General features: G+C 42.6%; 1 protein-coding gene across 1 annotated transcript in view; it reads left to right on the top strand.

Annotated features, from left to right (window-relative positions):
• Positions 1-14,721, top strand: part of LOC146786144 (cytochrome P450 2J4-like) — a 215,413-nt gene that overhangs the window by 115,468 nt on the left and 85,224 nt on the right. The window lies entirely within an intron of this gene.

Here is a 14,721-nt window from a genome sequence, read left to right as displayed (position 1 = left end):
AATCTATGTTCCATGTTTGGAATTACCCTATCCCCCACTCCAGGGATTTGAGCAAACGGAACATTGTTCGCATCAATTATATACGAGTATTTGAGTGGAAACCTTTTAGGTAATGTTGCACCACTGCCTTTGCTTGAAGCATTGACAGCCAACAATATCTCACTGTTTATTTTTGTTTTTGAATGAGTGATCGCAGTTACGGAAGCCGTTTGCACAGCCCCCTTCGTGGCTTCATCAGCCAATGAAATCCTTGCAACGTGAATGCCATCACGTTGATGACTCAGCATGTGTATCACGTGAGTGTTTTGTAGTCAGTTTTGCAACTGAACTACTTGTTCCCAAAGCGTTTTATGCTTGATTGTGCCACCCTTTGCATCTTTGAAACCATTTTGAAGCCAATTCATTATATGATTGAACACAGTAAAAAATCACACACTATAAGTGTGGGGAATTCGCGATCTGTATTTTCAAATGCCAATTTGAATGCTTGTAGTTCAGCTCGCTGAGCTGTACAATATCCTAGAGATTGTGTTTTAGTGACCATCGGTCGGAATTTACCATTGCGCATACAACCTTTAACGATCGAGCAGGCTGCACTGTAAGCTTGCTTACTTTCCTTAGTTGGTTGTGCTCATCCGTCAGTATACATTATAAATTCATACTGGTCAAGAGGGAGAATGTCATTAGGCAGAGGACATTTGTGTTCGTATTGCAGGAATGCTTGTGTTTTCAAGTAAGGATCATAAACATATTCAACATCTGTTGCAGCAAGAGAATTAACCCATTGTATCCATCTTGGATGTAAAGCTTTTGCATTCGGAATGCTGGCTTTTGTTACCACCTTTAAGGCTGGTACTGGAGTCACGATAATAATGCGTTTCCCTTGAGCTAGAGCTCTTTCTTTTGCTACAGCGGTTTGAACTGCTGTCAAACTTTTTTCTTTTGAAGTGAAGCGTATTTCCGCTTGTGTATGCAAATGTGATTTGTATGCAATTGGTACTTTTTCACCTTTATTAAAAGTTAAGTAAGTGAACCCGCATTGACCTGAAATTATTCGGATCACTAGATTGCTTGTATTTACGCGTGTTTGTAAGTGATTTGTTGCTAACAAGTCAGCTTGTAGTGAACGCAGGTTGTTTGTGTGTTCCTGTGTCCAATCTTTGATTTTGAAATCAGGTTTGATTAGTTCGTAGAGAGGTTTAACCCTTTCTGCGTAATTTAGAATGTAAGTTCTTCCGAAATTCAGGAAACCTAGAATCGACTGTGAATTCTTCAGTGTTGTTGGAGGTTGGAGCAGCGCACACTTTTCTAAAAAGTTTGCTGCCAGGCTTTTGCCTTCACTTGAAAGCTCATATCCTAGGGAAAGGACATTGAGATGGGCAATTCTTGATTTTTTAAAATTGAATTTGTAGCCCTCAGAGGCAAAGCCCAGTATAATGGTGTTCACCCTGTTCGAGTGCCTATCCAGGTCATCGTCTGTCAGATAGATATCATCGACATATGACAATGCCTCGTCATCATAAATTTGTAGTAACTCTGTTACTCTTGCTGAGAATAACCCCGGGCTGTTCTTGAACCCTTGTGAGAGTCGGCAGAATTGACGCTGGGTTCCCATTATTGAGAAAGCTGTCAAGTACCTACTTTCAGGTACTATGTTTTGACAAAAGAAACCATTTGAAATATCCAATGTGGTTTTATATTTTTTACGCACAATATTATTCATTTATGCTGTGCTGTGTGCATTTTTCACTGCAGATGTTTTAGAACAAGTGTTCAGGTGTCTGTAATCCAAAACTAGACGATATGTGTTCTCTGGTTTGGAGACAGGAAACAAAGGATTGTTCATTGATGAGGTGCATGTTTCAATCCCCCCCAGGGTTTTCAAGTTGATCTAAGATCTCCCTGACCTGTTTTTTAGCTTCTTGCTTTATTGGGTACTGCCTTTGTGCAGTAGGTTGACATTTTATGGTGAGGTGAGTCCTCATGCCATCCTACATGATTTTTGTATAATGCTGGGGCCTGGGCTACTGCCCATTTCCTGGCATAAGTATATTTTAAATGTATAGGGATATGGTTGGAGAAGGCTGGCATAATGATGTCTTCGCCATGTGGGCACTCCCTGACAAATTCTGGTGGCCAGTCTTTTTGTGCTAGAAGTATATCATAACCCCTTGAAAGCTTCTCCCCAAAGAGTGCTTTCACTTTTCTTGGTATGTCTCCCTCCATCCGGAGTGTTATCTCATATAACCTTTGTGGAGAACTAACCCTGGTGTCTACAGTTTCAACTGTTATATACTCATTCAAGTCCACTGTCTCCAGAAGTACCTTCAGGTTCTGGTGAGCTATTGTTACTTCTGCTGCACTGTCCAGCATTGTCTGAGCCCATTCTTCGTTCTTGAGTTGTGTCCTCAGTATTTTCGGCATGTCTGATCTTCAGACCTGCTACCTTTTTCTTGGTGAATTGAGGTTTTGGTTTGTTTTTCTGAACGTGTTGATTGTCTCTGGACTTCACGCGTTCTTCTTTGTGATCTGACCGTCCTCTTCTTTCGGATGTCTGTGAAGATGTCTGAAAGGTACGAGAGGAACGTGTATCAGTATCTTGATACCTGTCAGGTTTTTTCAAATTATCCCTATTCCTGAGGTTATACCTCCTATCAGAGGGCTCCTTTTGGGGAGACCTACCTCGGGATTGAGAACGTTTCTCTTTTGAATGTTGTTTTTTGTTTTCCCACTTCTTTTTAGATGATGCAGGATTGTTTTTAATTGAATCCTTTTCAGGACCCTCAGACAGTTGTGGTTTAACTGTGGTATTCCATCAATTCTTGTATTTTTTTAAGTAATTCCTTATCTGACATTGCTTCAATGTCAGGATGAGGTATATAGCCAGCTCAAATCGGCCATGTTGCTCCTGGTCTACCTGGTGGACCGAGCATGGTAATGTGATTGTAATGTTTTAGGGCGCCTTTAAACCAGGGCTGATGCTCCTGGTATGTGAGTGGAATTTCAACATCCTCGAAGGGAGTGTATTCCTCAGGTGGATCATCTTCTTTGAAGAAGTGAAACACATGTGTTACTGGATCTGAGTCTTCAAATGTAATCCACAAATAGAATACCTCTGTCTGAAAAGATTCATGTGCCTCTATCACAAAAACTGCTCTACCACCTCTTGGTGTCAGGCCATGTTTTTTAAGTTTTAGAGTGATGGCTCTCCTTAAATTTGGATGGATGTGCATAACACCCTCATCGCTTTCATTTAAACCTGTAGTATTAAAAGCTGTTACGACTGGATCAGCCATAGCCTCTGTATTATCTCCGTTTTGGGACATTGTTTTTTGAAAAAAGCAGAACAAGTTTCAAGGAAACAAAGATAAGGTGCACAATATATTGGAATACTGTATCCTTCAACGTTGAATAAACCAAACAGCTAATACATAGGATTCTCGTCCTACTCAGCTGTGGTGGATATTATCCCTACCCACTTCAGGCGTCTTATGGAGTATTATGAGTAGGGGTCTCTGAGAAAAGCACGACTTGGTTACATCAGTATCTAGCGTTAAATTAGTGCCTTACCAAACGTTGGGCGCCATGTAGTGTAGTTCCTATTTCTCTTATAGGCTCTGCACATTGGAATAATATACACTATAGTTTTTGCATAGGACTGAGGTCAGTATGCTCCTATCGAGTACATTAAACTTAATTTCTTGTGTGTGCCAGCTAACTCAGATGTCACTAGAAACTTCTCGCATGAACAAGAAGGGATTAGTTTCTGACAACCGCATAAACATGACAACTTTGTTTCCCTTAGAATCAGAACACATCTCAGAATCATGGAAACAATAGATAAGACTTTCACTCAGTCAATCATGCATGCTTAGTTTCTCCACAGTTACACAGAAATAGAAAGACGGGCATTTCAATAAAAGGGTTTATTGAACAGTCTTGTTGCTCGTGTAAGAGATATGAGCTGTTACGATCATTAGACAGAAGGCAAAATATAATACGCACAGCGTAAGCAGTAACAAGAAATAATACTGCAATAGCATTGTCTTTTAGCTATGACATATATTCATACATACATACATAAATAACACAGGCTAAAATGTGAATACTCATCTGATGCTTCTAAATATTCCTACCCCGGTGTCCCTAACCTAAGTGCGGTGCGAGGTAAAAGTAAGTGCTGTTTTCTATAGTATGGTATATACTAAGTTTAGTATGAGTTTAGTATGCCAAGAGTCCCTCTAGGTTCTAGTCGGCTCCATATCTTTAGAATGAGCGAGGTGGGAATCTCTATCCGGGCCTCAAACTCTAACACCCCGCGAAGGGAGTCAGAACACTGGAAACTGGATTCTCTGTGAGCAGGGATGACAGGGTCTGGTCAGTGCATCAGGCCGGGATAGGGTCTCTTCCGAACTTGCCGTGGCGAAATGTGCAGTCAAGTCGTGTTGTGTAACCGCCCTGCCATGCCGTGGTTTGCCATGGTAAGGGAAGGTATATTTATACCTGCAAGGTATTTAGGAATGCTAGCATTGACGTAAAGTCGGGCAGAGGGAGGCGTCATGGATGAACCCCTAAGGAATAGTAGTTCATGCATTATAGATGAGTTCTTGGAGAAATAAATAATGCTAGCTAGGGAAAGTCCCGTTCGGCTTAAGGGTCTGGTTTCTAAGAATTTGTTGTGACGTGAGATGGACGGATGTAGGTGACCATGCCTGTATTTGGTCAGCATGGCTCATGCCTAAATAAGGGCTGGGATTCTATGCCTAAATAAGGGCAAAGCGAGTTGTGCCTATATAAGGACATGATTCAGGGAAACCTATATACGGGTATTTAAATCGAAACACAACAAATGAACATATATGTTCCTCAACAATGGGTGCTTCCAGCACCATCAAAGGACAACTTGTGTGATACTCGACGTAACTCCATTGTAGGAAATCTTGTGCCGCTGCACAGATATCGCATTCAGCCAGAACTCCCAGCACAGCTGCGCAGGCCATAATTCCAACAGCGGAACATTCTTGCTCATGCGCCACTAAGGGACTCATTAGCAGTTGAAAATCAGGTGGAGGAAATGCCGTATTGTAGAGGCAAAGATCAAATGCCCATTGAAAGGAACAATCCAAGCAGTTGAAGACAGGTTGCACGCAAGTGTAATAGGCAAAGCAAAAAGATAATTCATAAGCCATGCTGAGTGTGGCCAGGGGCAGAGTACCTTAGCATTCAAGCATACGGCTACGGAGCATCTGCAGCCGGTCTTGGCTGTGCAGGGCCGCAGGAAGAGCATCCATTTTGTAGCAGGCAAATTAACAGCAACATCCCAGCGGCTAAGGCAAGTATTAATGGCAAGCCACCGAAGACGCTGGAAAAAATAGAATGGATAAAGGCTGGTATCACACCAAATATAGTTTGGAAAGAGGTCACAAGTCCAGAGTCCACAGTTTAAAAAAACAATGGGCAATGCCTGTAGTGTTAGAAGCATTGAAGATAGTGTGAATCAACGCACCGAAATGTAGTGGGAGGTCAGTATTAAGAAGGGCTTGGACTTCTGTACGGGTGTTAGCCACGTGAAGGACGAATGTCTCACGGGCAGATGTGAGTGAAACTTCTTTTTGGGATAACAATGATCTTATTCTGCTCAACTTGTTGAAGTCTGTCTTCAAGGTCGGAATGAAAGGCCAAATCGAGTTATCGAGCCTCCCGTATGGGGGTGAGAAAAGCACATTTTTACAGCAAACCACACGCTGTGAAACAGTTACAATGTAAGGGATGCCGGCTTGCATGTCGCAGCAGTCTTCATTATTTAAAAGCAAATAACTACAGTTTGCAAAGTTAAAGTGGGTGTAATAGCTGACACAGGTATACCTTTTAAAACACACACAAGTTTCAGACCATAAGGTTACAGGTGCCATGCAACTGGATGTTCTTACAAACATGAAAATGACCTATCGTGGTATTACATGATTCCCCAGTTAGGTATACTTCTTTGTCATCCCGTAGGCATCTGTATGTGAATGGTAATGACCAAACCTCGTGTAGAAATGCACTGCCTAAGGGCTCGAAGTGGCCTAGCGGAAAGTGTTTCATGCATGAGGTAAATTTAAACAAGGAAAATGGGAGGGTTATCACCCCATGGAAGAGCCAGACAGCTGAGTCTGTTTCTGCCACAGAGAATGGTAACAGATCTAACTTTTCAATATGCAAAAGAGAATACGTAGCATTTTTCATGGCCATAAACTGCTGTTTTGTTGTCAAGTTAAAGGGCACAAATAACGATGAGGAGTTCAAGTAATCCCATGGAACTTTCCCCATCTTTAGAGCCTGTAAAGTCCATGCAAATTGCATACTGAACGCAATTGATTTTGACCATGATACAAAACAAAAACATCCTTTTGCACAATGTCAACAACAGATGAAACAATATTGTCCAATGTGTAAATGCGGGAAGAAAGTGTGTTAATACTATTATCAACAACAGCAAGCACTTTTTCAAAATTAGCCTGATCAATTGCCATTGAACGTGAAGCTGCTTCAATTTGGGATAGCTTCCAGATTTCATTGTAATCTGCATAAATAAATCTTTTTGACCTTGGATCAGCAGGTCCTTTTATAAAATCTGTCAAATCAATGTCACCTGATAACGACAAATGTTGTTTCACTGAAGTTAGAGTCGAATGTTTACAACCAATTTTGACATAACTTTCCAACGGAATATGTAGTAACTGAATGGGAGTTAGCAAAACGAGGCTCAGGCCTATCCTGTGTGTAACCAGGAGCCTTATCATGGAAACGAAGTTGGCAAGCATCCAAACTAGTTTGCCAAACTAACCAACCTAGGGGGTCCAAACTAGAAAAATTAACGGTGTCATTGTTAAAAAGTGATTGTAATTCAGCCATGGAATAATTAGTACAATTGCTACAGTTCTAATATGCAGCTAGAGCAAGAATAGCAGGGGCATTTATTTACTTAGAAGTTGCCAATCCAAAACAAGTTGTTTGATAAATCGATTCATTTGAAAATATAATCTGCGTTGGGATAAGACAAGCGCGGTGTAACGCGTCTGTGTTTCGCACTTGCCAGGATTTTGAACCCCAAACTGATTTAAGATCAATTGTGGATTTCCACAGATCATAGCCACCCACTGACAATTAATCAATAAAGGATTTAGAATATAATAATTTAGTGTGGGTGATCATTACTTTAGAATTAGATGAAGCATTTAATTTAAAATAGAATGACACGGGATTTGATTTATCAAAATCGGTAAAATATGTGAATTTTTCCAAAAACGTTTTAGAGACGCCTTCCAAAGGAGCCGGGCAATGTTCCCATTGTGTATAATTAAAAACATTTCTAAATGTGTTAGCCTTATGCAGATAATGATGACCATATTGCTGGTAGCAAAACAAATCTGCATAATTTGCAGTATTCAAATACAAATCTTCAGCTTCAAAAGCGGCAAAGTATTTTAAATCTGAAAACAGGGATTGTACGGCTTGTACGTCCCAATCATCAGACCTTATGTTATGTTTCACTACATCACCCATTGAAACATGAAGCACATTTGGCACATTAATTATCTCTGTAGGGCCATGGATTTGAAAATCTACAGCATCCCAAACTATGCTGTCTATAACTGGCTAGGCAGTGATGTTGACAAAAGTCTGGTTTCTTTTCATTCTGTGAGAAGAAGAGTGCGGAGCCAAAGTTCCATCTACCGGTTTAACAGCAAAGCGTTCAGGAAGGTAGTGACTATTGATTGGAAGGAAAAAAAATATCACAAAGCCAATGGACATGAACAAGAAAATTGTAATGAGCACCAACCAGATGTATGTCTAAGGTGGAACCAAATAAGTTTGTTTAAACCAGGGGACAAAAATAGAAAATTTGGAAGGGGACTTTGATGATGTGGAATGTGAGTCAAAGGAAAAATTTGATTCATTAATGGCCTCAGGACGCAAACCAGGTAATGACATGGTAGTGGGACAAGCAAATTCGATTTCTTCATTATGAGTGGAAGCAGGCAGGAGCAGCAAAGGATTGTTAACAGAGTCCAACTCAATGGCGGTGTCATCCTGCATGTTAGTAGCGGGTAAGCCTATATCTCTCAATACAGTTGTTGTAGAGACCGCTAGCGTGATGCCATTCAGGATCGGCCAGATGTTGTAGCTTGACATTATCCACTGAGATGTATCTGTTGTCTTTTCTACCAGGAAGCGGTGGTAAAATGACTGTACGAGTACCTTTCACCCCAAGCACTGGGACCGGTGCACGATAAGAGGGGCCAAACTCTTTTTTGACCTCCACCTTCTCTCGGACCCGGTCTCCGACTTTGGGTAGCCAGCCGACTACCAGAATCTGCAGCGCAGCATCAGTGGGTGAGGGTAAATGTTCATTTGCAAGACTGTCACTGGTCTCTTGAAGTTTCTGTAATACAGCAGAATGATTATCTATGTCAAAGGGTGCGGCTGACGCCGCCATGTCAAGACCATCAAGGTCTGGCACAAACATTTTCATGCCGAAGAGCATTTCGTATGGGAACCGCCCACCCAGAGATCTTCTAGGGAGATTATTTAGTGCACGCTGTACGCTATACAAATGGGCAAACCAGTCCCTATGACCCTAGCTGTCAAGTATTGCTTTAAGTCACGGTTCATTCGCTCCAAAACCGAATTGCCCTCAGGCCTGTATGGAGACGAAAATTTTACCTGCACCCCCAAAGACCTCATGGTATCCTTGTACGGCTGAGAGGCGAACGCTGGACCCTGGTCCGAATGGAAGGTGCCACATGCAAAAACTCCCACAAAGACACGCACTGCCCTGAAGACAGTTTGGGCGTCGGCACTGTGTTGTGGCCAAACCCATAGAAAGCGTGTGTACGAATCAACTGCAACTTATTGGCAGTAGCTGAAGAAAAAGGACCGCAGTGATCTAAATAAACACAGCCAAAAGGTTTATTAGAAATGCAAAGCTGTGTTTGTGGTAGGCGCGCTGCTGTAGACGGCTTAATCTGCTGACAAATGTCAGATGAACGTACGTAATTACGGGTTTGTTTATATAAGCTGTGCCACCAGTAATGCTCCTGCAAGATAGAAACAGTCGCAGACACCCCAGCATGCTCTGCAGCCATGCCTTCGTGTGCGGCTGTTATCAGTGAAGGTCTGTGGTCTGCGTTGGGAATCAACCTGTCACCAAAGTCGTTAATTCTCACGTATGGAACATTATCGGGATTTAAATGATTAGAGTATTTGGAAGGGAAACCCTGTGGGTAATTATCACCCGTCTCTGTAGCAGCTATTGCTGCCAAAATGTCATCATCAATCGTATTTATGGATATTGTAACTACTGCAACTGAACACGTGGCTACTTCTGATTTGGCAGCTTCATCTGCTAAACTGTTGCCAACTGCGTGCACTCCTACATGCTGATGACCAAGAGTATGAATTACCTGTATGAGAGGCAGACGGTCTTTAAGATCTGCGACTCGAACCCAAAGCATTTTATGTTTAATTGCTCTGCCTTTAGAATCACGATAGTCATTTTGAGACCAAAAGAATAAATTGCCATTGAAAGACTGAACACCGTAGTATGAATCGCTTACAATTAAAGTAGTCACATTTGGATCTGCAAACTCCAGAGCTAGTACCAAAGCGTGCAGCTCTGCTAATTGGGCGGTACAGTCTCCTAGTGCCTGTGTATGGACAACATTGGACTTTAACTCCCCATTCACTATGTTACCTGCCCCTATAGCACAGGCTGCCGAGTAAGAATGCTCCAACCCGGTTGCCGGCTGTGCTGAACCGTCGGTGTAAATGATACATTAGTACTGCTCAAGGGGGCGCATTGACAGAGGAGGAGGATGAACAAATTCATACTGCAAGAACTCCTGTGTACGCAATGACGAGTCAAAAGTAAACGTGACATCTGGAGAGGTCAACAATGTGACCCATTGTATCCAACGGGGATGCAAGGCCTTAGAGTTTGGTACACTTGCCTTTGTCACTGCTTCAAGAGCGGGACATGGTGTTACAACCAAAATCCATTTCCCTTGTGCTAGTGCGCATTCCTTTAGGATCGCCATCTGGACAGCTGTCAAAACTTTTTCAATAGAGGAAAACCGCAATTCTGCTGAAGTGTACAAATGTGATTTGTATGCAATAGGTACTGTGTCACCTTCATTAAACATCAAGTAAGTGAAACCCACATGGCCATGGACGATTCGTATCACCAGGTTTGAATAATTATCACGAGTCAACAACATTTTTGATTCAATAAGATCCGACTGCAAAGATTGCAGTATGGTAGCCAGCAGGCTTTTAAAAAAGTAGGTTGTATCAAAGCATATAAAGGCTTGATACGCTGGGCATAATCGGGAATGTAAGTTCGACCGAAATTCAAAAAACCCTGCAAAGACTGTAATTTTTTCAGTGTAGTCGGAGGGCACAAACGTGCGCATTTTTCCAAGAAATGAGGCGCCAAGACTCTTCCTTCATTGTTGAGCTCATAACCCAAAAACAACACTGTGCACTCTGCAATCTGAGATTTTGCAAAGTTAAATTTGTAACCGTGGTCAGCAAACAACACTATGATGCGATCCACACCACAAAGATGCAGCCATAACTTGTCGTCTGTAGATAGATATCATCAACGTACGAGTATGCGGCTTCGTCAATGCTGTCCAACAAAGAGACAATACGGGCAGCGAAAACACCAGGGCTATTTTTGCAGCCCATTGCCAATCGCGTAAATTATTTTGTTTTCCGCCCACTGTGAAGGCGATCCATTGACTGCTATCAGGGTATAGATTGTGCGTGAAAAAGCTGTTGGAAATGTCAAGTGTAGTTTTATATTTTTAATGAACAAGACTGTCGACTAACGCAGAACTATGGGTATTCTGCACCGCACAAGTCCGACAATGTGAGTTCAAATGTCGGTAATCCAACACTAAGCGGTACGACCCATCGGTTTTGCTACTGTAAATAGATGATTATTCATCGGTGACACAGATGACTCAATTACTCCTTGATACTCTAGTTGATCCAGAATATTCGCAATGGGAGCTTTTGCCTCCCGCCGGAGGGGATATTGGGGTTGTGGCTGTGGCATAGACCGCAATGGTATCTCATGTGGGGGAGAATCTTTATCCCAGCCCACCTGATTTCGGTACAAAGCCAGTGCAAGCACCAAAGCCCACACTTCTGCAAAATCCCTTGCTTTCTCCTTGGACACGTTCTGTAAAAAACTGGGGAGTATAACCTCCTCACCCCGGGGAGCGGCTAGAACAAAAGGCGTCGGCCAAACTTTCTCTGCCAAAAGTATGTTTTAAGAAGTCAGATTTTCCCCAAAAATCCCTTTTATTACACGTTGTATGTCACCTTCAATTAGAAGAGCTATATAATATAGTCTGTCAGGGGGAGCCACTCGGGTTTCAGCCGTTTCAACTGTGAGGAATGTTTCAGTTGCTGTCGCCTCCAGAAATGGACGCCGTGCTTGCCGCACTATTGTAACCTCCGCTGCGCTGTCTAGCAGCGTTACTGCCCATGTTAGGTTCCGGAGCCGGGTTCTCACCGTCTGTGGCATATCTCGCTGTTAAAGCAGCAACTTTCTTTTTCTGAAAAGGCGGTCACGGCTGAGGAAAATCGTCTTGTTTCCCTTTTCCTTCGATCTGACGAGGCTGCTCACATCATTGCGGGGCACCTCGACTTCTACTGCGATCCTGGCATTCCCCTCCACCGGCTTGTGAGCCTGATGTTGCCTGTGAAGAACGAGGTGACTGCTGATCAGGAACCTGAAACCTGTCAGGAGACCTAATTCTCGTGCAGTCGCGCACATCATAAGTGCACTCAGAAGGTTCGGGAACCGGTGACACGGCACTTGACCCTTGTGCTTGTTGTTGCTTCCTCTGTTTCTTATTTTTCCAATTCCTTTTAGGAAAGTTTGGACGGTCGTCTTTAGCAGACTGTGCCATCTGTGTTTGCCATTGTGCTGGTATTCTAGCGAAAGGCTTAACACCCAAACTATTGCGCCCAATTGTCCTATTAGCTTCTGCAATAATTTTTGGTAATTTGCGGGTTTCTCTTTATCCCGGACAAGGCGCAAAGCATTAGACACTTGAAAGTTATCCGCATCTCCCTTGACATTAGCAGGGATCAAATCAGCAACTACGTCAAATACTCCAACCAACCTCATCCCTAACTCCACAACCACCTCCGGTCAGTGTTCTTCCTGAACACGCTTAATCACGGAGGGGAGCACAGTCATAGATGGTGTGCCAAAACATTTTGCATACACCGCCGCAAACACTTTACCCTAATTTTCACAATCAGCTACTTCAGTTATTAAGTCTTTCTGCAAACTAATAGTAAGAATCCTGTGTTCCTCCACAGGAGTTGTATTAGGAAATACTGCTTCCAGCTGGTCAAATTTCTCTGCAAGCCAGTAAGGTAAATCTTCCTTATTCTGGGGACGCTTGCACATAACCGAATTAACCATAACCGGATTAATAATTAGTCCCACAGGTCGAGCTGGTTGCGCAGCAACCCCAGGTGCTCCCACCTGTAGATTGCGTGAGATGTATTGTACTAGAGCCCTGTGCCCCTCAATCAAAGAGGTGTGTAAGACACGTAACTCGTCCACAGTGACTACTAGATAACATGGATGTGGTGAGTACACGGGCAAAACTGGGCAAGAGGCCCCTGGAATCAATAAAGGGCCTAACCGGACCAGGGTCACGGTGTGGGGTAGGGCACCATTAAACCATATACGGTGTTGCCATGCTGAAATTGGAACCTCAAGCGTCATATATGGCCTGTACGCTAAAGGTGTTGCAGTGGGAGTGTATATATGAAACAAGTTATCATCTCCATCCGCTGCCGGAAATGTTACCCAAGAATAAAACACCTCAAAGTGGTGAGCTGCATTAGCCCCTACCACAAAAATGAGTGAGACACCCACGTCGGGCACTCTATAAGTAGTCAAATGACGACGGAGCCCCCGCGGCTATGTGCCGCAATATCTACCTCAGCCATATCGAGTAGAAAAGAAGAACAACTTAATGCGTGGCAGCGCAATAGGGTAGTAATTCAAAAGAACTATAAAACCATTTAATGTGTCAAGCTTGAACAAAAACCTATAAAAACAACAATATAGGTTGGTTATACTGTCACAGGTGTTTACTGGAAAACAGAAGCAAGGGTATCATGGACAAGCAGAAGAACTACTAAAGTGCCATGTTAATAAGAACCAGACCAAACGTTAGGTACGCTATGTTGCAGGGATTCTGCACATACACAGAACTACGCGCAGGAAACCAGGACTTCAGTGTGTAGTGGTGTACCAAAATATCCACCTCGGTGCCCAGAACCCCAATCCGACTAGCTATAGAGTCTCATTCATTCTCCGTGCTACAGCGAAGCTACCAATGATTAGACATCCTAGAACATGCTACTCCGTCCCTCTCAGGATACGTTGGAACAAGAACACTCTTACGTTCTAACTCTCGTACTTGTCCACAACATGAGTAAATAGAGTCAAGGAATACTTTGGAATGTTTATTTTAACTAACTTGCTCTAAAATGCAGTACATGAGCCAATACTAGCAGCAATATGCATAAGATCAAACAAATCAGCATTGTTACAATTCCATATAGAACAAAAGGGGAATTCATATTATAATGATGGTGGAAACAGGACTATAGCGCCTGGCCACCTTCCCGTGCTAGAAGCTAGTTTATTATAATTATAGAAGACCTCCAGGCTTTGTCAGCGGGACCCCATTCCTCCGAGTTCAGATGCAGGAATTTACATTACCGGACGAGCACAGCTCTTCTATCCTGGAAAGCGTTTCTCCAAGTGTGTTAACATGCATGTAAGGCAATATTAAAAGCACCAGATTTCCAGGTTTTCAGCTGTGTTCTATGTTATGGCTAGGGACACGAGACTGACCAAAGCAAATCATGAGAGCTCATTGTTTTTCGTCCTTCAACACGCTGTACAGACGAGGAGCAAAGTGTTCATGTAAATATGTGCAATGCAGACAGTGCTCATGTGAAAGCGAGCAAGCAGTGTTTACAAGAAATGTGGCATGTAATAACGTGAGCAAAAGCGGCAAAATGGTGGACAGTCATATACTAACTTATGCTAACTTAGCAATGTCCACCGGTGTGTCCAAATCCTCACTACAAGTTGCTAATGTCTAAAACATGTTCTTAACACTGTCTTTGGATATATGATCTAAACCAATGCTGGGTCATAGCGGTTTATGCTCAAAAGTCAGGCCTTTATGCTTTTGGTTGGCTTTCCCATTGCCAAATTTCTGTCTTCTCTCAGTCCTTGGGAATGAAGGAACACTTCTCATATCAAGATACTTCAATAGTTACAATCAGGCCAAGGAACTTGGATCCCACTGCACAACTTGTCTAAGCGTAAGGTGTTATCAGTTATTTTCACAGGAATCTAAATATAGTCAAATTCTCAATATGCTTGTGGTCATCAGCATGTGATGGACTGATGCTGAATGCATAAAGTCACCAGGTACCCAGGGAATGCTTTTCATTAGGATTTTTGCCATAAAACATTTTGATTTTGTTGGGCATCTAGTTATTGGCATGCATCTTTTCTATTTCGGAGAGGAGTTCCTCTGTTGATATTCACTTCACAATGTCCATGGGACAATAATAGATGGTTATTTGTGATGTTGAGGAAATTAGCATTGATTTTTT

Source organism: Triturus cristatus, chromosome 11 (genome assembly GCF_964204655.1).
Source record: "Triturus cristatus chromosome 11, aTriCri1.1, whole genome shotgun sequence".
NCBI classification, from domain to species: Eukaryota; Metazoa; Chordata; class Amphibia; order Caudata; family Salamandridae; genus Triturus; species Triturus cristatus.
The sequence above is the reverse complement of the archived record's forward strand: the minus strand, read 5'-3'. Positions and strand labels throughout refer to the sequence as shown.